The sequence below is a fragment of the Symphalangus syndactylus genome, chromosome 11 (assembly GCF_028878055.3).
Source record: "Symphalangus syndactylus isolate Jambi chromosome 11, NHGRI_mSymSyn1-v2.1_pri, whole genome shotgun sequence".
Lineage (NCBI taxonomy): Eukaryota > Metazoa > Chordata > Mammalia > Primates > Hylobatidae > Symphalangus > Symphalangus syndactylus.
The window spans coordinates 16,957,435-16,982,775 of record NC_072433.2 but is presented as its reverse complement, the minus strand read 5'-3'; the positions used below and the strand labels follow the sequence as shown (position 1 = coordinate 16,982,775).

Here is a 25,341-nt window from a genome sequence, read left to right as displayed (position 1 = left end):
CGCCCGGCGAGCTCTGTTTAATATTTTTAAGGGCTTCCAGAGATAAAGGAACCACATAAGCCTTGATGTCTCCTTTTCCAGGGGACAGAGATAAAGCAATACTCACTGAGAGGAAGTTCATGGGGTGGGAGGGACCTGGAATCTCATCGGTTCAATTCAGGAAACGCTGACCAGGCACCAGCTGTGTGCCCAGAGCTGTGTGATATGCTGGGGTGGGGACAGGGGCAGTGGTGGGCCCAGCATAGAAAGAGGTGAAGTTAGGTCAGCTGTGGTTTCTAAGATGTCACATGAGGAGGACAGAAGTTAGGCTCTTACTTTGAAAATGCAGAGGCCATTTGTCATAGGGGCTCTACTCTGGGGGCTAGTGGTAATAATAATTAAGCTGAAAAATGAAAAAATTATAAAGCTAACACAGTGCTTAGAAACATGCGAGAAAGGGTTCCAGGTGCTTTGTGGTATTAACTCACTTAACCCTCACAAAAAACCTATGAGGTCAATAGTATTCGACACATTTTACTGATGTCGGGGGTAACCTCTTGTTCAGGGTCACACAGTTAGGCCAGTGGAGCTGGGTTCTGACCCCAGGCAGTCCAACTCGAGGGGTATGGGCCTTTAGCCACTGTATTAGTGTAAAGGAGACCCCAGTACTGAACCTATTCCTTCTGCAGCCTTTTCCCTGGGAACTTGGTGTTTTGCTGAAGACTCTGAACTGGACGTTTTCCTTCTGTGCCCAGGGATGAGCATGATAGTGTTTGGGGCTGAGAGAAGAGAGCAGGTTGGGATGTGACCTGCCACTCTCCAAACCTGGGGCTGAGCAGGCTTTCATCTCAGGCAGAGTCTGAGATACAGAGCTGTGGGCTGCACAGCTGCTGCCTGCTGTCTAAGGAAAGTGTGGCACCCGCTCCTCCCAGCCAAGGCCAAAAGCCTCAGCCTAAGATGGGAGGCAGAGCTGGGGCAAGAGTTAAGTGACTGAACTGAGGCCACTCTGTGCCCTCCTCCTGTCTTTTGCAGGGGCCACTCTCCAGGAAGTAGGTGCCATTGAACCCTTCTCCCAAGCGAATTCTGCTAATTCTGCTCTCCTTTAGCAAGCTTTCAGAGTCGGGTTCTGATTTTGCACGCCTGCTGTGACCATTTCTTATTCCTATTTTAAATGCTGGCAGACAATCTGGCTGACTTGTGTCTGAGAAGCAGTTGGCCATGCTGGGATTGTGACCCCAGTGTGTGGTGTATTACCTCAGTGAGGAGTAGATGGACCCGGCCTGGGACAGGAAGGAGGAGAGAGGCTACAGGGGCATGTGATGGAGGAAGACGTGGTGGTGATGGAATGAGACACCAGTTCTGAGCATTTTCTAATTTGAGGCATCACCCAGAAAACCTCCAGATCTGTAGGAAGAGTGTGGTTTGGGGACATTTGGTTAAAGCAGATTGTTTCCTCCTCACTGGGGAATGTTCAGGTTGGGTTGTGGCTGTTGGGAGAGTTGTAGTGGGGCAGGGAGATGGAGTCCTGGTGAGAACTGCCGCCTGGAGAGCTTGGGAAATGAGGCTTGCTGGGACAAGGCAGTTGTTGAATCTGAAGAATAAAGCAACACACAGGGACATCGGTGTGTCTGGAAACGTGATAAATGTAGAGCTGTATATGTAACATCATTTGCCTTTTTTTCTTGCAACTTAATTATATTCTTCCTCTTCTCAACAGGGTTTTGGTCTTCTCTAGGAATAGCACAGGGACGTGTCACATGTCTGGTAGCCATCTGGTACCCAGGGAATGACTTGAGGGGCCCCCTGTGTGATTTCTGAGCCGGGAGGCAATAGAGAAGGAAAAAGGGGTATCAAAAGCTCCCGTTATTTGTTTCCATCGGTTGCCAGTTGGTGCTGATGACGGATGTAGTGGGTACCCTTGTGTGTGATGTGACACCCGTGTCTCAGCTGTAGAGGTGGAAAGGTCAGCTTGGGTGATGTGGGGACTGGCCTTCAAGGCTTGAAAAATCACCCAGACAGAGGACAGGCAGAGGCAGCTCATTTTAGGTGTCCTTCAAGAAAAATAAAAACAATGCTTGGCTTATCCATAGAATCATTTCCTGATGTCATGGAAACAGCCAGAGGGCAGGGCGTGTGGTGGCGAGACCTCCTCTCGGGGAGGTGTTGGGGCAGGGCTGAGGGGTAGCCCTGTTCCCTCTATCCCCTCTGTCCCCTCTGTTCCCTCTATCCCCTCTGTCCCCTCTGTCTCTGTTGTGCACTCAGCCTCTGTACTACCAATCCCCTTCAAGGCCCCAGCAAAGGGCAGAGCATACCGGGCTGTGTTGCATTAGCACCTTGATTTCTCGCTTTTGTCTCTGAGCTGCTGGGCCAAGTGCCCATTGTCTCTGTCTCCTGGCTCTTTTCTCCTTCTGGACTGGTCCACCCAGGGCCAGAGTGATGATGGGACCTGTGATGGCTCCAGGCTTTTCAGGGCCACCCTTTGTCACCTGGCCTTCTCCTCGCCAAGGCAGGGTCTTCTGGAGTGTGGTTTGTGTACTACCAATAGTACCCCCGATGACTCTGGGAGGTCCTGTAGGGAACTTTTTTTGAAGTTAATAGTTATGGTTGTGTTTGATGCCTATTAGAAAATGTTCACCAACATGTGAGACTGTGTTTTCTCAGGTATTGGAACCAAGGATGAGACCCCAGGTCTGTAGAGGCAGCAGAGGACGCTGGCAAGAGCAGGGCTCTGGGGCCAGACTGCCTGCTTCGAATCCTGGCTCTGCCACTTATGGATTGTGAGGCCTTGGGCTTACTTCCTCTTCTTGTCTAACTTGGGGATAATAATAGCTCCTACCTCCTAGGGCTCTTGTGAGAATTGAGTTAATGCATGTGAGGCATTTATAAAGTGCTTGGCATATAATCAGGACTCAGTTGGTGTTAGCTGTTTTTATTACTGTCATTAAAAGTATTTAAAGAAAAACATTGAACAAATCATAGTGCAGGCTGGGCGTGGTGGCTCATGCCTGTAATCCCAACAGTTTGGGAGGGTCAGGCAGCCAGATCACTTGAGGCCAGGAGTTCAAGACCAGCCTGGCCAACATAGTGAAAACCCATCTCTACTAAAAATACAAAAATTAGTCAGGTGTGGTGGTGGACATCTGTTATCCCAGCTACTTGGGAGGCTGAGGCAAGAGAATCATGTGAATCCAGAAGGCGGAGGTTGCAGCAAGCTGAGATTGCACCACTGCACTCCAGCCTCGGTGACAGGGTGAGACTCTGTCTCAAAAAGAAAAAAAAGCATAGTGCACATGGCCAAGCCCACAGTCATTGTTCTTCCTGCGTAGACAATCGCGGGTGCACATATGACCCCAATATGACCCCTGCCACTTGCCGTCCATGTATCCTTGGGGAAGGTAATCTTAGCTGGCTCCTCAGTTTTGTCTATAATGGGGAATGTAATGCTTAACTTGTGGAGTTGCAAGGTTAACTGAGGCCCAGCTGGGATAGCAACTGGCACATAGGAGGCACTCAGTGGTAGCTATTGTGATGTTATTGGCATTGGTTATTGGTACTGCTACAACCACCCTGTGAGCTCCTGAGGGATGGGACCACGTGTAGTCATCCTTGGTGCTAAACAGGCCCAGAAGGGATCTGTTTGGAGCCGAGGGGCCCACCTTTGCAAGGGAATTGGTGCCTTCCAAGAAGGTACAAGGCAGATGGGGTATCCTGCCCAGGGAGCTCAGGTTGCTTTAGGGAGAGACACCCGAGGTGGGGCCAGGAGAAAGATGGTGTTGGGACTTCAGGCTGCCTGGAGCCTGGAACCCCTGTTCTGAGGAACGTGTGAGAAGAGAGCGGCAAGGTGGGTATTTAAGTCTGAGTTACCCTGCTTAGCCCTAGTGGGCCGCAAAGGCTCCAGCCTGCCCTCCCAGGGCCTAGTGATGTGATTTGTGAATTGAGGTTAATGTCTGCAGGGCCTGAAGGGTGCCCTTGCCACCATGCCCTGGGCCCCACAGCTGAGCTCTTTGTTCCCAGTGGGAACTGGGCTGACACCCACAGGTAGAATCCTCTGTGAGGCTGGCACCATGGCTAGCCAGGCCTGCTTTTTGAGAAGACAACTGAAAGGAGAAAGGAGAGGCTTCTAGAAGCCTCATGTGGGAAAACCTACCAGGTCTTACCCTACCCTGATGGAGTTAGGGGGGCGGGGGCGCAGGGTTGTTGGGGATGCTTGCAGAAGCAGCAGCACTACTGTGTCCTAGGGCTGGTGGGCATGGGCCTCTAATGTCTTGAGAGGATTAGGAGGGCTCTTTCAAGCGGCCTGGAGCCCCCTCGCAGGCGAAGAAAGTGAGGGTTCTGAGCTCTGGCCTCATGTCTCTTGATGGAAGAGGTCTTCATTTGGCTGCATGCAGAGGGTTAGAATGGGGGGTGAGGTCATGGGCTCTGGAGGTCTGTTGAGGCCATGGCTGCTTTTCTGATATTTTTTGCCCTTGTATTTTGCTTTTGTGGAAGAGCTTCATTTTAGACCCCAGGCTCTTTCTCTGTTGTTTTCAGTTGGTGTGTCCTCAGTTTTATTCTATAGCTATGTATGGGGATAGGCAGAGAGTGGCCATTTCTACATGGGAATAATAGTAATCAAAATATATTCTTGTGGCTGGGCACAGTGGCTCATGCCTGTAATCCCAACACTTTGGGAGGCCGAGGTGGGCGGATCACTTGAGGTCAGGAGTTCGAGACCAGGCTGATCAACATGGTGAAACCCTGTCTCTACTAAAAGTACAAAATTAGCCGGGTATGGTGGTGCATACCTGTAATCCCAGCTACTTGGGAGGCTGAGGCAGAAGAATTGCTTGAACCTGGGAGATGGAGGTTGCAGTGAGCCGAGATCGCACCATTGCACTCCAGCCTGGGCAACGAGCAAAGCTCTGTTTCAAAAAAAAAAAAAAAAAAAAAAAAAAATATATATATATATATTTTTTTTTTTCATGCCATTTACTGTGCATGTCTCTGTGCTTTGCATGTACTGCCTATAAGCCCCAGGAGGTAGGTGTTATCTCCATTTTACATATAAGGAAATTGAGTTTCAGAAACCCTCAGTGACTATTATTACTACTTGTTGTGATTATTTAAAGGAAAATGTTACACAACTTAGTAAATGAACTAAAACTCAGGACTTCTGGCCTCTGAAGTCCATGCTCTTAATCTCTTCTAATAGCCTTTATTTTCTCTTGTTTTTTATCATACCATGGTACAAAAAGGTAAGAGAGGATTTCATTGCCTGCCTCTCCTGGACCTCATGGCCTATAGAGTGAGGATGGTGCGTTGAGATGAGGCACTGACTCCTCCACCCTGGTCAGCAGCCATGGGCCCTTTGCTGTCCTTACAGACAATGCAAAGTGTGTCCAACTGCTTGGGGCTCTGCTGAGGTTTGTGTGAGAAGCATTTGTGATTCTGGAAAACTTTCCCAGGATGACCCCAGTGATGATGATGCTCTACCCTGGAGCTTGGCTTGGGTCTGTCCAGAAGGGCTGCTGCTGTGGCTGTGGGCACACAGAGCCCTGTCCCTGGCCCAGCAGGTGTGTGGCCTGTCTCTGACTCCCTGCAGCACCTTCCCTGCACCCCAGACATCCTGTGTGTCTGTTCTTTTGATGCCAACTTTGGGGTCCCATGCAGCCATCAAGTCAGAAGGGGGTTGTGCTGTCACAGGGTGACAAGGAGATTTTTGTTCCCCTCCCTCTCTGCTTAGCCTCATTTTGCTGTGCGAGCCTGAACCTTAGGTTTCTGTTGCTTTCTCTATTGCACAGGGATGGAAATTCCTGCCAAGTCTGTGACACAGTGTTGCTTTGAGGACTGCTGAGGTTTGTCAGGGCTAAATCTAAAAGGGTATCGTGGTTGCCTTTAGACACCTCCTGAGAGGGCTTCCCTGATCCCCCCTCCTCATGGCTTAGAGGCTGTGTATCCACAGTTCACTTATACTTACTCTATTGCAGTCATCATCACACTGCAGTAAAACCACCAACATGTGAGATTGTGGCCCCACAATCAGAGAGCTCTTGGGGCAGAGTCTGTGCCTTGATCACCATTAAAGGCATAAAGCTGATAATTACTCAGTAAATATTTTTGTGGAATCAGTAGATGATTGGATGAATCCATTTCCAACCCAGAGAATTTGCTGGATGTGCTTGTTAGGTCTTATCCTATCTTTCAATCAGCAAAATATTCTTTCAAATAGAGGATTGGGAATGTTGAGGAATTGGACGTGATGTTTCCTTAGTAGCTCTATCTGAATAGTCCGTAGATAGAGCAGGTGTGGCTTGATCCAGCACCCAAACTTTCTCCATGACAGGGTTTAATTCTCCCCATTCCTTGGTTCCCTTCAGTAGAGTTAGTTCTGTTCTCAGTCCCCATATGGTTAAAAGATGACTGCCGCAGCTCTATCCCTACATCCTATCTTACTTGATCCAGTGGGATAGGTTGAGAATCTCTATCCTAGCATTCCTAGTAGAGGATTGTGGCTCACTCCGATTGGATTGGCATGGTCACGTGCCCTCCTCTGAACTAATTACTTGGCCAGGGTAATGCCATGTACTGATTGGCCTAGATATGGGACTTGTGCTTCAAGTGGATTGAGATGTGGGAGAGATGGATTCTCCAACAAAATTAGAGCTTTTGCTAGAAGAAGGGAAGATGGATATGGGGAGAAATATAAGTATATTCATCATAGATAGCAATGTATATTTTAGAAAATCTGCACATCAGTGCATCAATTCTAGGTTCCTTCAGGCTGAAAGGATGTTTTCCTCTTTGCTTGTCTACCTGAGCTCCCATGGACCCATATGTGTAGTCTCGTAGTATGTATCTAGCTGCAGCTATATTGCCCCACAGATGCCAGCTTCCTGGCTTGACTGGGAATGGCTGTTGGCACTGGGCTCTGCAGTGCTGTCTGGCTTAAATAGCTCTGAATCTGCATGTGAGATTCATGGGTTGTCAATTTTGGGGTCATTTGTTCCAGATGTCCAGATAAGAAAACCAAGGCCCAGAGAGGTGAAGGCACAGCCAGTTGGTGTCAGAGCTAGGATCAGAACCAGGTGTCCTGGCCACTGCCTGAGCTCTCTTCCTTATACCTTCCCCGACTCCCTGATACCATTTCTACTTTGAGAAGAGATTTTAGAGCCATAGACAGACAGGAGATATATGCAGGAGGATAGAGGACTCATCATGAGAGATTCAGTAGCAGAATGAAACCTTGTGGGACCATTCCGTCTCCAGGGGCGACCCTGAGCCTTCCTGCCCTCAGGTGCCCAGCTCAGCCTCTGCAGCAGACCTCTGGTTTCTAGAAAGTCATCAGTTATTTTGACCAGCCTTTGCATTTCTCTTCTCTGGGCTGAGTGATTAGGGTCTCTAAGAGCAACCATTATCTGCACACCTTGGGAATGTGTGTTTTTCACACATGCAGCCCTTCCAGAAAGATTTAGCCTGGGGATGAAGCAGACGGACTCTACACTGAGGGCAGATACCAATCATTTTTACAATTGTTTGCAACAGGAGAGGAAACATGAGCTTAACAGTTCTGTTGTGGATGGATTTGGGAGAGAAACACGAATGAATTGTCAACAGGATGGCTTCTGCTTTTATCCTGGGATTTGCTGCCGTTCCCTGCGATCTGGCTGCTCTGTGCAGAGCCCCAGGATTTACAGACATTCTTTGCAGGTGGGGGCTCATTGTGCGGTGCAGCCTCGGGCTGGGCCGGCATCTGTGGAGGAGAATCTGTCAGGTGTGTTGAGGAAGGGAGCACACTCCTTAGGGTGGAATTTGGAGCAGCCCCCTGTACTACTTCCACTTGGGGGAGGTACCCGAGCAAGGGGCTCAGACCTTAGCGGGCACATACTGGCTTCCTGAATTGGTCTAAGCCTGCCTAATGTTTTCAAAAGCCCTAGACAGCAGTAACTGAGAGGAACAGCCTTTTCAGACTCCTGCCAGGAAAAAAAAAATCATGCTCAGAAATCCATTTGTGGGGAGTTTGAAGTTTGAAGCCCTCCAGCTGCAGACGGGCAGCTTGGGTGGTCGGGCGGGGTGGGGTGGGTGTCCTCGAGTGGAAGGAGAGTGTCGCGTGGGACAGCTAGGGAGTGTGACTAGGAGAGTAGCAGTTTATTTCATAGCAACAGTGGAGTTGGCATTTGACAGACCTAGGTTCAAGTCTTGGCTCTGGCCTGAGCCAACTGCAAGATCTTAGGCAAGTGACTTAGCCTCTCCAAATCTGTTTACTTATCTGTAAAATGGAGACAATAATACCTCATTGGTTGTGAAGAAGATTAAATGAGACTATGTACGTAAAGCTCTTGGCACAGTGCTTGATACAATTAGTGGAAGTGGGGGTTACTGATATTTTTATACCAAAGAGATCCCAAAGAAACACAATCCGTGCAAAACAGTGTGTTCTCTATGCAAATGCAGCCTCCAGACAAGTTCCTAGCCCTACTTCTAAGCAGATGGCCACCTTCAAGCCTCTGTTTATAGAAATTCTGGAGCCATCATGGATTAATATTGGTGCAGACAATAACATTTCAAAACAATTTGCCACTTTTTAACTGTCTGGCGGATCTGGGTGGAAAAGGACCCTGGATCTAATGGTGCATGCTTCTTGGTTCAGGAGAAGAAGGCAGATTGGCAGCTGGTTACGTATACCTGAGTAGTAAAAGATGGCATAGGCTGAAAGACCATAGGGAAAAGCAGAAATTGGGGCCCAGAATAGTTTCCCATACCCCACCCCAATAATAATTAGAAAAGGCAGCCAAGGGAGGAAAATCTTCAAGGGCCAGCCTTGGGTTTGTATGAGCCTTTGCCATTTTTGTATTCGTAACATGGTTGCTGCCCCTCAGCTGACAGTTCTACCCCCGTTTTACAGAAAAGGGATGGCTAAATAGCCTATTCCAGGTTTCACAGCTAGGAAGGAACAGAGCTGAGGCTCAAATTCAGGTCTGTGTCCTGCCCTCTCCAAATACACTCTTTCAGAAACACGCCATGTCCAGGAGTGCCAGGTGGATGGGGGGGTGTCCACATGTTAACGTTCAGGCATCGAGAGGCTAAGAGATCTCAGTTGGGCATGGTGACCTGGGCATTCTTAGAAGATGAAGAAAAGTGCCTGGCAGTTTGGCGTCCCACATGGCCTGGGCATTGCAGGGCCCTATGTGTCTGTTAGTGCCTGTGGCCCCTACTGCAGCAGGCAGTACTCGGGAGGAGGCACAATTGCTCTAGGAGACCTTTTCCAGCCAATCTCATTCCCACATTCCCTGGGCTGCACCCTGCCCCACCTTAGGTGGGTGAGACGCTGGTGGTCTTCTGTGGTGATGGGGTGCAGGGGTGTTGGGGGAATTCAGGGAGTTGGGATGTGGAGAAGCCGCCTTGGATGAGCACACTGGGGTGGTGGCAAGCTCCTCTCCCGCTTAGTGGCTCCTCCTGGCCACCACATGGGGAGATGTCCCACTGTTACCACTCTATTTTGGCAGCCTCTGCTTCATGGTACCTATTATGGTTGCAATATTGCTGTCGTTGTCTGGCTGTTTGGTTAACAGCAGTTCCCACACTAGAATGTGAGTGCCATGAGGCCAGGGCTTGCATTCAGTACTATACCCTTAGAACCTAACACCATGCTTGGTACTCCTTGTTTAATTTATTCTTTCGTTTTCTTGATGTTCATATACTGAGTGCCGCTTGTTTTGTTTTTGTTTCATGGTGGGTGCTGTGTTAGGAATGGGATGCAGCGGTGAGCCCTGCATTCACATCCCCACCCTTTTGGAGTTTAGTCTAGTGGTATCCTGGGAGCTCAGGTGTGCTGCCTGAGTGAGTGAATGGTTCTGTGAGTGGTCCAGGAGGCCACTTGGTCAGGACATGGTCACTGAGGCGGAACCTCTGTTAGCTTTTCTGGGCAGTGGGCGGCGGGACTCCAGGGCTCCCCTGTTGAAGGTGGTCAGGACCAGTGCTCTGTTTCCCTCTGATGAAGGGGGCTGGCAGGGAGCCCAGGGCTCACCAGTGTGACCTGTTGGGGTTTCAGATTTGTTCCATCTGAATAGTCAATTAATTAGTAACGGGAGCTATCCATCATCCCTGGCTCTTGTGTGAGTTGCTGGGTACCCCTCTTTCTTCCTTTCCATTTGCTCAAATTGAGCAGCCTGATGCTGTGATATCATTTGAAATGTGGCCAAGAAGCAATTAATGTGCTGTTTGCTGACAAAGATTTGCCGCGGCTGCAGGAGCAGGGGCTGGGGATGGGAAGGCCTGCACAGGAGAGAGGAGATGAGAGAGCAAACAAAGGTGGGGGAGGAGGTGCTGCTACTGGTCTTTGCAGGGTGCCAAGCCCAGGCGGGAGCGGTTCTCCTTTCCTTGAACCTTCTCTCACCCTTCCCTGCCCAGACCTGAGTGCTGCCTGCAGGGAAGGGCCTGGGGGATGGAATGGAATGGAATGGGTTTCCTGTGGCCTCTTACAATGACAATTCTGATGGCAGCTGCCAGTTACTGAGCCCTTATCTTGTACAGAGTGTGCTGGGGTCATCCCATTTGATCCTTACAGCAACCCCAAGGGAGATGTGTCATAGGCCCATTTTATAGGCAAGGGCACGAGAAATGACAGGACTGGCCCCAGGTGACCCAGTCTGAGAGACTGGAAAAGCCTGCCTGTTCAGGCAGGTGCCTGGCAGGGATGGGAAGGGTCAGCCCCTGGGCCCCTGGTCAGGTCATGGTGACTTGTGTGGGGATGAGGGGCTTGATAAATGGCAGCATTGTGTAATTGATGGCTGCCTTTAGAGGGTGGTTAATAAGAACCAGGTGGGGTGGTGCTGACCCAACCCAGTAGATGGAGCAGAGGCCCTGGACAGAATGAGGGGCTGTGGTACACCTGTCCCCACCCTGCGTGGTTGATGCCCTGGTGGGGCCTGGGAAGTCTTTCAAAAGCCCCTGCAGACGGAGCTTGCCTGATCCAAGGAGGGGGTGCCCATCCTCTATCTCAGTGGCTTGGGCACCTTGTGCTCTGCTTTTCATCTTTCTCAACAGCTTTTCGGGCCAGCCTGTGAGGAGTCCTGCCTGCCCTGACTGTTGACTCATCCTGGGTGGAATTATGTACAGAAATTAGTCAACAGAGGCCGTTCCCAGGACCACAGGCAGCTTGCTGCAGGCATTGCGCAGGCGCCGTGCCTGCTGGGAGTGTCTTTTCGGACACAGAGCATGGGCTTCATGGGTGCGCTTCCCGGGCTGGGATTTCTGCTCATTGCAGAGCCACATAATTAGAGGCTGATGGCCTGGCCCACTGCCCCATGCCTAGTCCCATAGAACCTGGGTGGGACAGTGAGCTCTGGCTTCTTCCAGCATGCTCGGGAGAAGTGGAGACCCTTGGACTGGAAGTGCTGGCTCCTCCCCACTCAGCCCCTTTCCAAGCACCTCATTGCCAAGCACAGTGTGGGGAACTGAGGATTTGGGGAAAATAGCACATGGGTAAGTTGTCAGGGATCTTGGGGTAGGGGCGGGAATAATCTAACATAAATTGATGTAGGCAGGAGAAGCACTGTCCTATAAGCAGATCTGTGTGTTGATTTCCTTAAAGTAATACAGACACATGGTGAAACCGTCACAGAGTAGATATTACAAAAGGGTAAGTGGTGATGAGTGCACCCCTCCACCTGTTTCCAGCCACCAGTGTCCCTCCCCAGAGGCAACCACTGTCACTGATGCATCAGCTGTGCCCTCCCAGAGGCACGCTCATTCAAGCACTTAGGGGTCAATGCTTAAGCATATATTCCATGCACCCAGACTTTTGCTTTTATGTACATGCTGAGCTGTCCTGTTATTTCCTTTCAACATTTGGTATATCTTGGCATTCATTTCATATCATCTTATACAGAGCCACCATGTTGCTGTTAACAGCTGTATATTAGTCCATTGTATAGATGGACGATACAAGGTTTTTTAATTATTTTTTTTTTTTTTTGAGATGGAGTCTCGCTCTGTCCTCCAGGCTAGAGTGTAGTGGCCCAATCTTGGCTCACTGCAACCTCCACCTCCCAGATTCAAGTGATTCTTCTGCCTCAGCCTCCCAAGTAGTTGGGACTACAGGTGCGTGCCACCACGCCTGGCTAATTTTTTGTATTTTTAGTAGATAAGGGGTTTTACCGTATTAGCTAGGATGGTCTCGATCTCCTGACCTCATGATCCTCCCACCCTGGCCTCCATGTGAGTTTTTGACCAGTGCCCTATTGATAGGCTTTTTGGCTGCTTTCTGTCTTTTGCTATAATAAATAATGCTGCTGCAGCAAATGTCTCAGTAACCATATGCACCTGGGAGAGATTCCTAGAGGTGGAAATGCTGGTCAAAGTGTATATGCACATTTAAATTGGTTTGATTCTATCCTATTGCCCTGCCAGGAGACTGAGGCAATTTCCTCCCTCACCAACGAGGTACGAGTGGCTTGTTTCTCCATATCTTCACCTACACAAAGTGCTATCAGACTCGTGGATCTTTGCCAATCTGATAGATGACAAATCGTATCTCATTGTGGTTTTGTTTTGCATTGATTTGGTTGTGTGTGGCTGGGTGCAGCTTGCGTGGTGAACACATGTGCCGTCCCCAAGGCGGGTTCAGAAGGAGTGCTGTGTGACTGGCCTGCAAGGCAGGTCGGCACTCTCCAGAGGGCTCTCACCAGTACACATGCACTCAGTGACATGTGCTGAGCGACAAGAAGGGGCCAAGGAGACCAAAGGCCGGGTGAGGAGAAGCTGCTGCCTGGAGTGCTGGGGAGGACATGGCTGTGATTTCACTTGCCCATGGTGACAGAGAAACAGAGTAGCCCCCAGACCAAGGGAAGAAGGTGAGGCAGTCTTCTCCCTGCCGTGCCTGGAGGGGAGTCCCACCTGCAGCCAGGGGGATAGGTGCTGCATTGTCTCTCAGAGCGTTCTCACCCTCGGGACTCCAGCTAGGGCAGCTGCTTGTGGAACACGGCTCCTTTCTGAGTTGTTGGGCTCCAGGCCTGGCCATCCTCGCAGCCCACAGCATTCTGTGCTGCAGTGCCTACAGGATGGTACACCTCCCTGATGTCAGCCTGATGTGTGGGCCTGCTCTCCCTGTCCCTGGCCTAGTGAGCCATCTTATTAAGAGCTGTCTGTTCTCTATGCTCTGCCTCCTTCCCTCTGTTCCCCATGCCCCAGTGCGAGGGCAGCCCCTCAGCACATCACCCGAGGCTCCTCTCTGACCTCCCTGGCTGCAGTCTCCCCCCAGCTCATCCTTCTTAACCACTACAGCTGCCTTGGCTAATTCCTTGCCCCTTCCTGGCAGTTCTGGGTATTGCCCCTCCTGCCTAGCAGGAGAACAAAGCCCAGTAACGGTCACTTCTGTGAGTGGCCCCTGCCGCCTGCTCTGGTCTCCAAATCCAGTCTCCCTCCATATCTACCCACTCACCCTCTCCCAGACAGACTCTGTGCCTTTTGGCCTCTGTGGCCTTTGTTCAAGCCACTCACCTAGACTGGGATCTTTCTCCTCTCTCATTTTCCTCTCCACTGCTGGAGACTGAGGTCACGGGCTCTGTGACGGAGCCATTCTCCAGTCACAGATTTGCTCTCTCCCCAGGGATTGCTCTGGGGTCAGTGTCCACAGTTCTTGGAACTAGTAGAGGTGGTGGTTGTTGCAGCGATAACGGCCAACATGTGTGGTGAGTGGCAGCGGTGAGACTCAGTCATGTGTCTGCCTGAGCACTGGTGCTTTTGGATGCTGGAGATCCAACCTCCCTCTGGAGCAAGTGTTGCCTCCCTACCTCACTCATCAGCTTTGTATGTCTTGCCTGCTGTTGTGGCCACAGCTCTTGGCATATACCCAGCATGTGTGTGCACTCAGTAACTGGTGAGTGAATGGACAAGGGGATGATGAGAGCATCGAAGGTTCTGAGCAGGAGAGTGACAGATCAGAGAGAGTCACTGGTCCTGGGCGAGGAGGAACTAGAAACGAGGAATCCATTTCAAAGGCAGTGAGAGAGTCTGAGGGGAGGAGGGCCTGGGTCAGGGAGGACAGTGGGGGTAGGAAGGAGGGGCCCACTCCACCTGATGCCTCCCAGGCCTCTCTGTCCAAGTGCCAGGCACAGTTCTGTCCCGGGCTGGGCCTTCCTGAAGGCAGGGCTGCTGCTTCCCATTGGTGTGTCCTTCTGTAAAGCAGCTCGCACAGGCCAGCAGACAGCAGGTGCTCAGGGGATGCTGGCCCAGAGCTGACCTGGGCCATGAATCCTGGTGAGAACTGGGTGGAAAGGCATTCCCAGAGGGCATTCTGTCATCCTTCCCTCTCTTCAATTACAGGTGAGAGCCAGGTAGAGAAAGACAGAGATGGTGGCTCTGTGGTTTGGATGCTGCTCCCATATGGTGGCCATGGAAAGTTGTTTAGTCTGTCTAATATGATGATGCTGATTACCATGAGCATCACTGAAGATACTGTGTGTACAGAGCCTAGCCTGCAGTCTGGGTGTGGGGAGTGCTTAGCTAATAGAAGCTCTGTGATGGTGATGCTAGAAGTCATGCTGAGAAAGGACAAACCAGAGTGAGGACAAGGCTCTGGATCAGCCCTCAGAGCACCTGCTCTGCCCAGCCCCTTTGGGGTTGCTGTGTGACCTCCAGCACCCAGCCACATTAGCAAAAGGCCTGCTGTACTGCAACTCTCTGACCTCTCCGTGGACAAGGTTGGCAGGACGTGGTCAGATGATTCTTCTTGTGCCCTCCTGGCCTATCCAAATGGGCAACCATGTCACTGACTTACCTGCCCCTCCAGATGTTGACCCAGTCCCCAGCTGCTCTGGCTATTGGTGGACAGGCCGGCCTGAGGCTGGCATGTGGAAGGGAAGATTGCTCTTGGCCTAAGCTGGTGCCTTGAGTGTTAAGACATTCTTGGGACCTGGTGTTTGGCCAGGACTCAGGCCCATGGGGCTGATGTCACCGAGTGTGAGTCCTGCCACTAGGCAGGCACGGGGTGATGAGCGGGAAGGAAGGTCTTGAGAAGCCAGGCAACCATTGTTGCCTGGCTTATCTGGATTAGGCCCTTCGTGTGGAGGGAAGAAAGGAATCCGCCTTGTCACAACTGGGCACCAGGCTAGAAACACAGTTGGTGTTCCTGGCAATCCCCGGCACTCTCCAAAGCTTATTTGTTGCTTTTCCGAGACACGTCCAGGTGCTCTCTGTTATGATAACCAGTGGTGACACAGTTAGCTTGAAATGGGATAAACAAACAGACCAAAAATAACTGGATTTGGGGTGGCTTGGCACCAAGTCTAGCGTGCAGGCTGTCACTGCTCAGCCAAAGGGTGAATATAGGCATCAAAGGCCTCCCACCCCTGGAGCCATGGGGGAGCTGGGGTTGGGAGTGGCTGAGCCCCTCTTCTCTGGGCCCCACTTCCCACCGCCCATGCGGCTATGAGGATGGAGGTGCCAGATGGTGCCTGGAGCCCGGAGGAGGGGTGTGGTGGGCCCGGATGTGAGCGAGGCATTTTATGTCTGTTTGGAGGAAGCTGGGCCAATGTTTGGACATCTTTATGGTTTTGGAAGTTTCTTGGCCTCACCCAGAGAAGCCATGGTTGCATCAGAATTTGAGGTCCTTTCCTCATGGCCCCAGAGGGAGAGAAGAGCAAAGAGAGCAAGTCCAGCGCCTTTGAGGAAGGATGGGGAAATGGGACACCTTTCTAATCCCAGGCTGCTGCTTTGTGGCACCTTGTGCCTCATGAAAGAATTGAGATGGTGTGTTTGGAGGCCAATCCAGGCAAGGGGGAGAGGCTGGAGGACACAAATATGATATGTGTAGAACTTCCAGGGTAGGGCATTCATGATTGGGTATGCATCACAGCAAAAGACCTGGTCAAAGGCCATGCTCACAGTGGGGAAGAATGGGGAGATACGCTTGGTGTGTGACTCCACTTGCACTCCCATTTCCAAACTAAGTCTTGGCTTCCATCAGAGGCATCAGCACCTGTCATGATGAGGGTGGTCTTTCAGATCATAGGCCTGCCTCCCCATTGACCCCAAGAGTCCATTCAACCGACAAATGTCCTGCCTACCAAATGTCTCGGTTTCCTCCTGGCCACGTGGTAGGATTCTACTTCTCTGTCACCTTGATGTTAAGTGTGGCCATGTGACTGGTGTGGGCCAACACAGCATGAACAGACGTGTCACTTCCACTCAGGTCTCAGCTCAACATCACCTCTCAGAGAGCCTGGTCCTGATCACCCAGTATAAAACGCTCCCACTCTCATTTCATGTGGTTGCGTTCCCATATTTTGCCTTCATAGCACTGGTGTGTGCACTTGTTTACTGTCTGTCTCCCCTCTAGACACTCAGCTCTGTGACAGCCAGGACCCCAGTCACCAGGTTCAAAGCTGCACAGGTGGTGTGTCCAGCAGCGCTGCCCAGTGACAGGAGACCCGTAAGCACTTGATGATTACTTGGATTGGAAGATGTGAGGATGCAGGGAGATTTTACCGCAGTGACGTAAGGGTGGAAACTTTAAAACATACTTGTTCGGTGCTGACAACGGAGTAGGAACTTAATAAAAACTTGTTGAGTGAATGAGCTCTGGCAGGGAGGGGGTGATGCCAATTCAGAACATGGGAGAAGACCATGTGCTGCCCATAGGCAGGAGCTGTGGTGCCCCTGCTTTCTCTCTGCCACTAGCTAGCTCTGTAAGTGCAAGGATCAGAAAAGCTACCGTGACTGTGGTGGTGACTTGGACTATCCCCTCCACCCCATCTCAATTTAGCTGGCACGAGGGAACAGAGAGCTGACAGAGGAGGTATGACAGGCTGGACAAGCCTCCCAGGCTGTGAAGCAGGGCCCTGTGACAGTTCTGGCAGGTGAGAGAGATTGAGAGTGTGTGTGTGTGTGTGTGTGTGTGTGTGTATGAGTGAATGAAAGAGGGAGCGAGTGAATGAATGAATGCTGGCCACCACCGCAGCTAGTAAGCTTCACCCCTGGAGGACCCCTGGCTGATCAGGAGCCTTGGAGAAGGGTTAGGGGCCCGGAGCGGTGACTCAGTGGTACAGAGGTATGGTGAGCAGGAGGAGGGACGGGCTCCCAGGCCTGTCCCTGCCCAGCCCCTGATCTTGGTTCTCAGAGCCCCCCCACAGCCCTGGGCCTGGCTGCATACCTGCTCTTCCCTTTGCCTCCTGGTGACTTGTTCCTCTCACTCAGGTCCACCCCCAATGTGGCTGCCTCTGTGAAGCCACCTTTGACCCCTGGGAGTCGGTGGCTCCCTCCTCTGCTCCCACAGGGGTTGGTCACTGTATGTGGGAGTGCTTATCTCGCCAACCTGCGTTACCTCCTCACTCATGTCCTCCCCGCCAGACGGTTGGGGCAGGGCCCTTATCTGTCTTCCCTCTGTCTCCTCACTCACCGCCAGGCACGTGGCCCCTACCCTGTCAATGATTATGGAGTGATAAGGGACACGGCATCTTCAGGGAGCTGAAGGGCTCTCGGCTGGAAGAGGAAGCTGCAGATTGTGTGGCTTCAGGGGCAGGATGCAGGCTGCCTCGCAGAAGCTCTATGCAGACCGATGCCAGCTCACGGGGAGGAGGAACCCCTGCCTATCAGAGTGTCCATCCATGGGCCTGGCCACCTTGGGGCCACCTCCCATCTCTCCTCTGTCAGCTCTCTGGTCCCTCGTGCCAGCTAACACACCTCCCATCTTTGGGGGTGTGTTAGCAGGGGTGGCTTGACCACAGCCCTTCCATTCCAGAAACAAGGGGGAGGTGTAGGTTTTTCCAGTTAGTTGTTAGAGTTTTTTTGGGACCCTGCAGACTGGGGTCTAGAGCAGCTGTGAGCTGAGGTGGCTGCCAAGGGGCTCAGGTGTTTGCCAGATGATAGAGGTGTGGTCTGAGGGTCCAGCCCTGATAGGTGCCTGTGCGCTGACACACGAGGCCTTACCTCATTGAAAACTGGGGCTAGGCAGCTTTGTCAAACTGCCTAGAGCACTGGAGGTTGGAGAGGAAGGGTGCCCAACCCACACAGGGTGTGACAGTGCTTCTTCTGTGTCCTCTGCAGCAGGTTGGGCAACCTGGGCAGGGCCATGCCATGTCCTGGCCCTGCACCCTTTAGAAGATCCACTCTCCCGTGCCCTGGTGGGGTTTCCTGAGGGAAGTGGCCACCCTATTCTCCCCACTGAGCTGGGGGTCCCCCTGGCAAATGGATGACCAACTGCAGTCCTGCCCCGGCTCTGGGTTTCTGAGTGGTCACTAGGGCAGGAGAGGAAAAGCGTCCCGACACAGCAGGCGGCTGGCACAGGATAGCATCCCTGTGGCTCAGTGCCACCACACGTCCCACGCTCCAGGCTCTGTGAAGGCTGCTGCGCTCGACTCTTGGGACTCCGTTCTGCTGTGGCTTCAGGACAGGCTTCTCCCGTCTTGCTGTGCTGCTGTACTGTTGTTCCCCGTCTGGTTCACTTTGGGTTAACTGTTGGGTGGCTGCATCCTGATCTGCCACACCCAGCTCAGCCCTTGTCAACATTGTCAGGCTGGGGCCAGCATTGTTGGTGGCCCCCAAATTCCTGCAAAGCCTTTCCATATCTCAACATGCCACGTGCAATAGAATGACTGCTGCTTGCACACGGCTCTTACGCATGCCAGGGTCTACCCACACGCACTGCGACCAGGTGATGCCTGCACCCGCCTGACCTGTGTATGCATGGGGTGCCAATCCCACCTTTAACCTCCTCCCGCCAGCCTAGACACCCCTGCCTCCTAAATATGCCTCTTTCTTCCCACATGTGCACCTTTTACACTCTCTCCTGGCCTGCTCACAGGTAACTCTTGTTGTGCATGACTTCCTCTGGCAGAGCGACCCTGTGATGTTGATCTAGGATGTCTGCCAAATGAAGGCACAATCGTCATCTTCCCTCCACTGACAGCAGGAGCAGTGCTGCTTTGTCCCCAGGCCCCTCGTGCTGCTCAGCCCATGGCCAAACATGCAGTGGAGGGCCAGTCTGCCCACTCTGGGCCAGATGGACCTGCCTGATGCTGCAGGAGATGAGATAGAGATGGGCCGAGGCATCTCCCTTGAGACACGCTGCACACTGGTGTGGCTCCTTGGTGACCTTGCTCTACCTCTGTTGCATCACCTGCTGCATGGGGTTAGTGGGTCTGGCTCACTGCCCTGATTGCCGGGGTGTGGTGAGCTGGAGGACCGTCAGAGCTGGCTATTGAGGTGGATGACACAGTCTTTGCAGAGCGGCAAATGGGTGGGAGGGGGGTGGCGCTCGACTCAACAAGAAAGATGGGCCAGAAGTAACCGAGATTATTGAAAGGGGAGCCAGAAGGGACTTGGCACTGTGACCAGCATATGACGTGGCATAAGTCTCTTGCCCTATCTTGGTATTACAGTTGTTCTGGACAAAATGTGGCTTCCTTCCTTGGACCCTGCATCTGGGGTGGGTCTGTTTTGGGGGCTGAGCCGGGTCACACTTGCAGCACCACCTGAGTCAAGCTTAGCTCCTTCACTTGTGCAGAGCACCTGCTGTGTGCTGGTCATTGAGCAGGACAGACATGGGCCTGGCCCTTACAGATCACCAGGGAAGGGACTGGGGGTCCTACAGACTTGCCCTGAGCGGAGGCAGGAGGACTTGGTGGCAGTGGTAGAGGTGGGAGGAGTATAATCTACCTTTGGGATAAGCCCCCCAGAAATTATTCCAGATAATGAAGTGGCAGCAGCAAAGCCCTAGGCATGCCATCAGCTCCCATGAGGCATCCCAAGTTTTTGGGTCTTGCAGGCACCTCACAGTTCAGTAAGCCTAGTTGTGCTGTGATGCAGGATAGCACCTCATCTATACCATAATAGTACACTATTGTAGTAGATATCTGTTCTAGCCATACTGTGCTCACATGCATAAACTCATATGATCCTAATCCTCAGTCTGGAGTAGCACCCCACTCCCCCCCCCCCCAAAACACTACTTTGGCCCTGGGTCTCATTGTCTTCATTATCTCAGATTTAAGTTCATTCATTCATTCCATGTTTTGTGTATGTTTCTTCCCTCTAGGATGGAAGCACTGTGGTGGCACGGATCTTGACAATCAGTGTGGTATCTCCTGTGCCCAGAACATGCATGGCACAGGGCAGGAACTCACCAGGTGTTTGTTCAATAATTGAATGAATGAATAAAATGCAAGTTGGACTTTTGCAACAGTCTGGTGAATTAAGTGCTTCTGTTATCCCATGTTCCAGAGCAGGAAAATAGGGCTCAGTGAGATGAAGTGATGGGCTCATGTTAGTTAGCTGGTAGGCCCCAGGGCTGGGATTGGCACCCCATGCATGCGTAGGTCAGGTGGGTGCAGGCATCACCTGGTTGCAGCGCGTGTGGGTAGACCCTGGCAAGTGTAAGGGCCGTGTGCGAGCAGCAGTCATTTTATTGCACGTGGCATGTCGAGATGGAAAGGCTTTGCAGGAATTTTGCTTTATAGGCATATAAAGGCCTTTATTACCCATAATGTGGACGTGGGTCCAAAGAGGATTCGATTTTGCTTTCTACCAAGGGGTTTGTCAGAGGCCCCTGTGGAGGCTGGAGCTCCTGGCCCTGCTCTGAGGAGGCTTGACCCCAGGGAGGAAGAAGAACTGGCTGCCGTCAGGGCCTGGGGTAGCTTGGGATAGGGCAGGATGGGGTGGCAGTGTCCCTGGAGTGAAATGCAGGTTTAAGCAGCCTTAGTGGGAAATGTGACGTTATGTAGCTCATTAAACCCTACAGAAGCAGGGAGGAGAGCTGCTTCTAATTATTAGGATGAAAATTAATGGAATACAATCTGTAGCCAGGCTGCCCAATGGTGGAGTAGGCAGGGATTTTCCGTGGCCGGGAGATGTTTGGGGCAGTCATACTGGAAGGAAGGGAGAAAGCCCCTAACTGTTTGCAAATGATGGGCTGGGGCTCCAGAAGGGGTCCTTGCAAATTCTCACAGCATTTCCCCCTTGACTCAGAATCAGGATGGAATGAGCCTGAGTGGGAAGCTGGACAAGGCTTGGTTTGCAGAGACTTGAGTCAGGAGATGGCTGCTCTGGTGTCCTCGCCAGCCTCAGGGCTGGAGGGGACATTGGATTTGTCATCCTGCAGAGGTGGATGTGAGCCTTTCAGTTCCTTGAGGCTGCCAGTGAGCTTCAGACCTGGCCCAAAGCTGAGATGGAACTTGAGGGGCTTTTGAGCATTTGCCTGAAAACCTTGCCCTCAGGTGATTCAGAGAAGCTCAGGTGCTGTGTCTGTAAATGGGCAGCCCAAACTTGCTTTGACTCCTGTTTTTGCCATAGGTCCTGAGGACAGGTGGGGTACCTTGGTTGTGCAGATCATAGTGATTGTTTTACCAACCTTCTAGCACTACTACTCCTGATAAGGGTGGCAGAGGCCTGGAGCTGAGAGCCACGGGCGAGTCCTGGCCCTCTAGGTGAATCAGAGCTTGTTGCTTAAATGAAGGATCAGGTCTGGTTCGTGTCTGCCCTCCTCCCAGCTCAGCCATGCACTGCAGGTCTCATGTTGGAAAATATTGCTCAAATGCTGCCTGGCACCATCTGGCACCATCCAGAGCTCAAGAGAGTGGATCATTTGGCCAGGCAGGAAGTCTGCTCTCAGGTGATCTGACCTGGATTAGGATAGTAAATACTCAATACATGTTAATTATTGATAACAACCTAAGAGACGGATACTGTATTATCTCTATCTTATTGATAAAGTCAGGCTCAGAGAGGTGAGGTGACTTGCCCAAAGACATATAGCCTAGAGGCAGTGTACTGGAACTCAGCAGTGTGACTCGCTTCCAAGCCCAAGTACGGCATTCCGTTGCCTACTTGATGGGTGAAGCAGCCATCTGAGCCTAGAGTTCCTTCTAGGACCCTCAAGCCTTCCTTGCAGCATATCTGGACTTCTGTCATTGTCAGGAGATGGAGAGGATAGCTTCATTTGGCCAGTGAAGAAACTAAAAGGCTGAGTGGCCTGTAGGGCTCACATTGTGCATGAATTGGCACTTGTCTATAGAAAATGGTGCCAGGACAATGGGTGTATTTTGGTTGAAGTAGTTGGAGCCCTTGGATGCTAGTGGTTCATTACAGGGGCCATTTCTGAGTTCCCTTGGTCTTGGGAAACTGGTTTTCCTGTGCCTGGAACCCAAGAAGACATTTGTGGTTCCCTGGGCTAGGAGCTCCCTTGGTGGAGGTTGCCTCATGGATGGACCACTAGGGTGTTGGGTGGCAGGGTCTCATGGGTCAGTGTGCACAGCCCGGGACAGAGTGAACAGTGGGATGTGCAGGGCTCGATTGGCCAAGCTGAACTGTTTTCTTGGGTTGTGTTATATTTATTTCCACTAATCTACTCCTCTTGCCTGTTTATACAACACAGAGATCTAATAACATGTATCTGAGGCCAGAGTAAATGAGGAACTTTTTGGAAAGAAGCATAAAAGGAAAGAGATCTTGGAATACCTAGCTAATCTGAGTTGCTGTCTCTGCTCTGAAGCCCTGCCTTTGAAAGCTCCATTTCTCCTCCCATCCTCTGCGAAAGCCAGATGAGACTTCTTGACATTAAACAAATGCTGGTATACTGACTTTGGTGTGGGGTTTGTACATGTGCCTGTTGAGAGCTGAATCCTTCCCATGGGTGGATGCTGGCATGGTGGCTCTTCCATCTAAGGATCCATCTGGAAAAGTGGCCGATTTCATCACTTACGTGCCAGGACCCCGGATGCCGGGGCAGGGGAATGCTGCAATCTAAACATTTACATTCTAAAAAATGGGAAATCATCTGCTTCGATATAAATTAGCCAGGGCCTGACGGGTTTATTACATCCTGGAATGCTTTCATGAGGCTTTCAGAGGGGTCCATGGTGCAGGCGCAGGTCTCCAGCTGGGATTGCCTGTGGCATGCTCCTGCGGGGGACCCACTTGGAAAACACAGGCAGGGGGCCAACTCCTCTTCAAACTCCCATGGGCTTGTAATGGATTAGAGTGTGAAACGGGAACAAGGATATACAATGAGAGACCCTAGGACAGTGAAGCACCCTGAATGACCAGCTTCTTGAAGCTGATGGGGAGAGGTCGGTCAGGGAAGAGAGGTGGGAGGAGCCAGGTGCAGAGGCCCAATCAGAGGCTGCGGATGGAAAGTGAAACAGGAGAAATATGCTCTGGGATTTCACAATAACAGGGTATGTGATATGACTCATAGAGTGGGAAGAGGGCAAAGGAGTGTAGCAAGAAATGATGAGGAGGGAAGAGTCTTACATCCTCTGGAGGAGTTTTCAGACAAGACTTGGTATGAGCCCCTGGGGTCAGGGGCTGGATTTGAACTCTGCTGGGTCCCCTAGAGTGGACTGAACCACCCTCTCTGCAAAGTCCCTAAGACTGGGCCGATGTTCCAAGGAAAGCTGAGTCCTATGCTCAGGAAGTTTGAGATCTCAGTGAATAGGTAGGAAAAACGCACAAACATAAACATACATGCCTAATAGAAACAAGTTGTGAACTCATTTATTTTCCCTCCCTTTGTCGTATCTTATATGCACTTACATTTCTCTGTAGGTTTACACAGATAAATGTAGAACAGATGCTGAATAACTGATTTTGGAGGAATTTGATTTGATGCTAATGACGAGTGATCTGGGATATCGGCTATTTTTCACTTGTTTGGAGCAAGAACCCTGCTTTGCACAAGGGGTATTATTTTGGGGGATTTTATTCAGAGCAGTGGTTTTCAAACTAGCATGCCTTAGAATCAACTGCAGGGCCTGTTAAAGCAGATCACTGGTCCCCACCCACCCTTGGAGTTTCTGCTTCATTAGGTCTAGGATGGGTCCTGAAAATTTGCATTTCTAACAAGTCCCGGGTGACTCTGTGGTCCAGGGACCGCACTTTCAGGACAACTGATCGAGAGAGAGAGAAGTGCATGGGCTTTGGTGGGAATCCTTTATACAACTTTGCTGGGTCTGAGAACTTGTGATTCATGCCTTTGAGAGGATGAAAGAGGATTCACGATATCCACGGAACCACTTCCTTGTTTTGAGAAGGAAGCTGGAGCCTCCTATAATATGGGCAGAGCCGGCTTGCTGCCACATGAAGCAGTGCCTGGCTTTGTGGATTTGCAGATTCATTCAGCAGGCATTGCCAGCATCCACTCTGGGCCCAGCCCTGGGTATGACGTGTCTTCAGCATTGGGGAAGACGCTCAGGCGGAATGGTTCCAGCACCAGTGACTCTAACAAGGGCGGGGGTGGGGTACTTCCTTGTGCCCAGCTGGGCTGCCTGCTGTGGGGGTATGGGACGGAGACATGACACAGTACTTGGCGTGGGAATGCTGGCTGTCCTCTGTGCCCTCCCCACCTGCCGATCCCTGGCTCCACCTTGGTCTTCAGGAACAGCTCTGTACCCCTCTGGGAAGTCAGACCCTTGAAGCTTGTAGGTCCCAGCAGACTCCCCACCCTGAATATCTTGGCTATTGGACCTCAGCCATGCCCCCTGCAAGCAAGTCCTCCTGCCCTCTGACCTCTGCTCTTGACAACAAACCATGTGTCACAGCATCTGTTTTGCATACATTTGCCACCATTTTCACTGAAGAGTAAACACAGAGCTGGACTTTGGGGACTTGTGGGCGGTTCTTCCTTGAAAATAGGCCAAGCCCAGAGCTTAGATGAGGACAAGGAGGGGCCTACTTGGAGGATCACTGAAGCGGTGCCAGAAGGTGAGTCAGGCCACCTGGGTTCCTGTTACATGATTCAGGCAGGCCCCTCCTCTCTGGCCTCAGTTTCCTCCTCTGTCACATGAGGTGTGATGATGACTGTCCTGCCCCTTTCCTGTCACGATGGGGAGGCTCCAGTGGGACGTGCCCTCAATTTCTCCCAAATGTGCGTGAATTGTTGAGGGCGTCTGGGATGCTGAGGGTGTCAGGCGAGCAGGTGGCCCTGAGGTTTGGGGGTGAGGGTGTGGAAGCCTCAGGGAGGGGCAGGGACCAGCTCTGAAGTTTAACATGGCTCTGAGAGATACACTGAGCACCTAGGTTAAAACCTGCAAACTCAGTAAGCCTAGACAGCAGGCCACATTTCTTGACCTCTCTGAGAATCAGCCTTGCCTGGAAAAAGATAAACAATAGTGCCTAGGTCTTGGGGTGACGTCATGTTTACCGGGCACTTGCTATGAGCCAGGCCCTGTATTTGGAGTTCAGTTAGGGGTGAGGATGACGACAGGGCTTATTGGGTGGCTTCAGGTATCAGCCGCAGGAGGCAGGCGATGCCTTTAGACGAGAGACCTGAACTTCGGCACTCCCAGTCATGCCATGCTTCCTACTCAGTCTTGGCTGGCCCCGTGGTTAGTGGGTAGAAGTAAGTAAAAACCCACTGAATGTTTATTAGGCTAAGACTGTGAGGAGGAAAGT

The 25,341-nt window shown here is 51.6% G+C and overlaps 1 long non-coding RNA gene across 1 annotated transcript in view; it reads left to right on the top strand.

Moving 5' to 3' along the window:
* The window catches only part of LOC134731702 (uncharacterized), an 87,563-nt gene extending 67,497 nt beyond the window's left edge, over positions 1 to 20,066 (top strand). Inside the window, exon 3 of the long non-coding RNA XR_010114176.1 lies at positions 19,991 to 20,066. This is a non-coding gene — a long non-coding RNA (uncharacterized lncRNA). The remainder of the gene's footprint in view (positions 1 to 19,990) is intronic.
* Positions 20,067 to 25,341: the final 5,275 nt, after the last annotated feature.